Genomic DNA, 5,253 nt, shown 5'->3' on the forward strand with positions numbered 1-5,253 from the left:
TGCATGTTCAGGTCCTATCCTTCCTTCAAAGACCATCCAGCTCATGCCCACCTCTTTAGTGAAACCTTTCCTGATTCTACATTACCCCCATTGAACATGATCTCTTTCTCTCTCCATAGAATTTCTATCTATATTTTCTGAGCAATAATTTGTGGCTTTGTTTTTGATCTTTAATTAGGGCAGATGTCTCCTTCCCCGTATGTCCCTTAGTACCTGGTCCATAGAGTCATCCAGCAAACATTTATCAAATGAACAAATCTTGTAACTAGAAAATTTATATTTTGTCTCTAAATGCAGTGCTTTACATATCCCTGTTGAATTTCTTAAGCAAATTCTAACTTCTCTGTGGTTTGGGACCCATTCTCTGCTCTATCTCACACAGTGCTCTGTGCAGAGCACCCACCAGGAACCGTACATTTCCCCAGCAGCCTTATGAGGCAGGCATGATCCTTGTTTTACAAATGAGGAAATGGAGAAACAGAGAGTCCAGGAGCCATACCCAGGATCACACAACTCATAAGTAGCAGAGCTGAGCTTCATTCAAAATGAAATCTGCCTGACTCCGATGCCTATGTTGTTCCTGTCACCCTATGCTCCTTTTCTGAAGTAAAACCTGTCTTTACAGGAGACCAGATGCGTCTAGGGCAGAGTTATCCCCAACAGGCAGCTGTTTGCCAGAGTCTGGGAGATCTACCTCTGCAGATTGTCCTGCAAAGGATAAGACGGTTGCTGGAAGCCCCTCTAGTTCCTGAACAGGTTACGAAACAGCTGCTAACAATGATGACTGAAGAACAAAATGGAGTAGAGGCAGCCAAGACAGAAGGCAACTGTGAGAAGAGACTGGATGTTCCTTGTGTGTGGAACTTTTTCCTGATTTCCTCGCGAATAACTCTCTTATCTCCTCTGTCTTTGCTCCAATGCCAACTTCTCAATGAGGCCCCACCCAGTCCCCTTATGCTGCTTTACATTTCATTTATCGTCCATAGCGGTTATCACCTTTTAATATATAATGTGCATAATCTAATTTCTGCAGCCCAGTTTGCACATACGCGCTCCTGGTTCTAGTGATCCACTTCGCTGAGACCTTGGGCTAGAAGGCACTCCCCCGAGCCCCTCTCTTCCCCATTTACGAAGCCGCTTTCTGCAACAGAGCAATAACAAATAAGAGAATAAATGTGAAAACCTATAGAACAAATGACTCTTAGATGGAATCAAATTAGTGTTTATGTGGATTTTCGTGTCCTTTTTCCCACAGTTCTGCCAAGGGAGGGACGAAAGTTATATTTTAATAATTATTTTCCAACAGTCATAGGTGGAAGACACTCAAAAAGACTAGAAAGGGACCAAAAACGGGCTGGGGTAAGGTGGCCTCAGAGCAGAGACAGCAGGACGGTGGGGCACAGAACAGCCTGTCCCACACCTCCGCAGGGGGCTGGTCCTGAGAGACCTCCAGAGCCCCGGGGCCCGCCCCTCTCCCCAATTCCCATCGTCGCAGGCTCCCGAGAAGAATGCAGGTCAGGATCGTAAGTGACCTTTCACACCTCAGACAAGCTAAGTTTGTTTTCTCCTTTTCTGTCCAGCCCTCAGCGGGAGGGAGGGGGAAATGGGATGGGCCTTGTCGAACTTTCTCCTGCTACAATACCCCAGAGGAGTTGAAGTGGAGGGAGTAAAGGATCTATTTATTTTGGCTCAGGAGGGACAATGTAAGCAGATGGTCTTTGATGGGATTAGCGGCGTAATCTCTAAGACCCTGGTAAATTGGAAAATGATCCATTATATTCCACGAACCTTTTGCGGCTTCAGCTCCCGGGGAGGGAGGGGCAGGGCCCGGGGGCACCTTGTTAGAAAGGACCCCCCTCTGGGAGCAGCCAAATTCCGCATCGAGAATTTGGGAAAAAGTTCGTTAGCTGCGCAATGCAAGCCCCTCTCCTCTTGAGAGAGCACAGAAATAAGAATTTTCCCTGTGCCCTCTCGAACCTCTTTTTTCTCCTTTCCCACTCCCCCTCTTTCGGGTGTGCTGGGGTGTCTTCTCTACCATCCCCTGCCCCAGCGCTTTGCATTCCCAGGGTGTTAGGGGACTCTTCTCTGGGGAGAGAATGTTACTGGGCCTCTTGCCTTGGAAGGTCAGAATTCTTAGAATCCCAATAACATCCCTTCCACTGTAATCTCAGTCCATTTCCCACCCACTGTCCTCCAATGCTACAGCCCACAGCCCAGGAGCACTCTTCCACTGGCCATGTATGTCAAGGCAAGGCAGAGAAAGCGCCAAGTAGGGGGAAGCGGCAAACTGATGGTGGGTGAGGGCTGAAAAATGTAAAAAGGGAGATAAGGTGATAATGAACCATGCTGCCCAACCCTCCACACTCTCACCTCACCTCCATTCCCCAGAGCTCAAGCGCCTCCAGGCCTCGGATCCCCTCCATCTGGAGATCCCAACCGCAGAGATGGGGCATATGGGAGGCCCATTCAGTATGAGGCGTAGTGTGGTAGGACGCATTGATGTAGTTTGGGTCACATAAGTTATTTGCAGTACGTATAATATCGTGCATTCATAGAGCATTTGTAGATTATAAAGAAACTTTGATGTATAGAATTTCATTTGGAGCTCATAACAACTGAATGAGAAGGGCATTCCAAAGACTGGAAAAAGGGGTCAGTGACATGCCTAAGGTCACCCAGTTTAGTAAGTGACAGAGCCAGGACCGAAACTTGACTTTTTTGACTCTTAGTTCACAGCTTTTTCCTTTCTTCAGTCTATCATCTTCCACCACAGAAACTTATGTTTCCTCTTGCCTACGCTTTCATTTCCTGCGGTCACACACGTATTTTCTTTCTTTGACTGTCTCTCGCAAATATGCAAACATACTACGAATACTATATGTGTATTTCATGTGTTTTTTATCTGTATAAATAGAATAGTGCTACTTCTCTCATTAACTTCTAACTTTTTCACTCAATATTACACTGTGACATCTATTCATGTTCATAAATGTCTAAATTTTTCCTTTCCTGCACAACATCTTGTTTATTCTTTTCAGTATTCAACTCACTTCCAAAACTTCATTGTTATATATCTATCCTTGAACAGGCATTTTATTGGAATTGTATTAAATGTATAGGTTTAACTTGGGCTATTAAAACCAAAACAGTCAAAATATGCATTTTTCCATACATAGAATCTCCGTAATTCTCGGAAAATAAAGTACAGAAATAAGGAAAGTGGGGGTGGGGTGGACAGACAGAAAGGCAGTACAAATTACTCAATTCCAGGTAGGAATACCAACCCTGTTGAGTGTGTTAACTTTAACTGTAAAAGATGCAGCAGGTAACTGGTGGAGGTTCCAGGAAAAATTTGACTTCCACAGTGTTTTATTGCAGGCTATTTCAAAGAATTGAGGGATGTTTTATTTTATTTCAGTGTCATTTTTTAAAAGAACAACGCTTTATGTTGTATATTTAATTATCTGCAATAATTTGAGTCTGACACAGGGATTCAGAGACTGGTTAAAACTGGAAGCCAAGAGTGACAGGCAGCAAAATACAGCCATTCCCGCGACACATCCTCTGCTCAGCGCCACCCCAAACAAGAAGATAAAACAATATGAACATGACATTCCTGAACTGGAAACACACACACACACACACACAAACACCGATTTCTTATCCATGAAGAGTCAAGCAGGTACATTAATTTATTGAGTTCGTATTACCACAACCCAGGGAAGTTGGTTTCCGCTCCTCCATTTTGCCTGTTCAGAAGGAGGTCGGAGAGTTTAATTGGCTTGGAGTAACACAGCCAGCCTCAAACTGTGCTCTTCCCAGCACTAGTACCCTCCACCAAGCTGTCAGGCCTTTATGCCATCCTCTTCTGCCGCAGCACCCTGTCTGGTCATTGATCTCGTATCAGGGACCCTCCTGGGAAACCCTTTTGCTCCCTGTTCTCCTGGCCTCTCACAGAAGCAGCCCACTCCTCGCCTCCCACCCTCTTAGCGGATGGCTTTCTTTCAGATTGGCCCACACCCAGCCACGCATTAATACACAGTATGTTTACTGACGAGGTCCAAAATGTTCCGGGATGAGCTTAACTGACCCACCAAATCTGGGTTGGTCTCATTTGCAGTGACTCTTACGTCCCATTCATTCCCAGCTCTGACCATCTTTCCACTGGAGGGACTTCCATGGCTTCCAGCCCCAGACTCTCCGTTTATAAAGGCAAAAAGGGATGGAGGAAGTGACTTGACCAAGGCCACAAAGCTCGTCATAGCAGCCCTTTCCCCACCTGTCCGGGGATGAGGGCGGGGTGTGGGAAGGGAGGCTGTGGGAGGTATTTGTTCAGGTTGTTTGATTCCTGCCACACTGAGGCCAGCGGGAAATTTATTTATCTTTTTTAGGATGGGCGAGCTCTGAATCAGGCCAGCCTCCCCTAATGTGATCCCAGAAACGGCCCTGGATCCGGGAGTGGGGGGCTGGGGGTCTGCTGGCTGGGCCCTTCTCGGAGACACTTTTTCTGTGCCCTACAATGTCACAGCTTCTCTATAGCCCACAGTCTCTCCATCCCCTTTGCCTGCTTCCCAGAGAGCCACGGCCAAGGTCGGCATCTTTGGATGCTGGCCCTACCCTCTACTGGGAACGTAGCGTCTAGGGACAGAATTCGGCAGCTTGGAAAGAAAAGGGAAGGGGAGCGGCTCCCAGCAGCGGCGCAGGGGAGGGGGATACGGGCGCCTCTGGCTAAGCTCCCAGAGAGGCCCGGCTGCCTCTCCCACCGCCCTTCGCTTCTCTTTTTTCCTTTATTTATCTCATTTTTCCTTCTCCCCAGCCTTTCTTCCTCTCTCGCCCGCCTCGCTCTTAACCCCCTCTCTGTCTCCCTCTGTCCCTGTCTCTCTGTGTCTCTCGGTCTCATCTTCCCTCTCCCTGGCTTGCCAGGCTTCCCGCTCGCCCTGGCTTCTCCTGGTTGTTAATTATTCAGCCCCTTGGCCCCACATCCCAGTCCAGGCTGCCGCGTGGAGTTTGCGCGGAGAGGGACGCTGTCCGCTTTCCCCCAGGCTGGGGTCCCGAACGGCGGGCGGCGAGCGGGCCGCGTTCAGCAGTCCCCGCGCTCTCCGCTGCCCAGGCTGAACCGAGGCATCGCTTGACGCCGCGAACCCAGACACTGCGCATGCAGGGCCTCGCAGCCTAGAGCACACGCTCTGGGAGACCCGGCTCTGGGAGGCGGCGGCTAGGAGGATTTCCCCTGGCCGGGTTCGGCGGGTGGTG

Source organism: Trachypithecus francoisi, unplaced genomic scaffold (assembly GCF_009764315.1).
Source record: "Trachypithecus francoisi isolate TF-2019V2 unplaced genomic scaffold, Tfra_2.0 Lachesis_group5, whole genome shotgun sequence".
Classification (NCBI taxonomy): Eukaryota; Metazoa; Chordata; class Mammalia; order Primates; family Cercopithecidae; genus Trachypithecus; species Trachypithecus francoisi.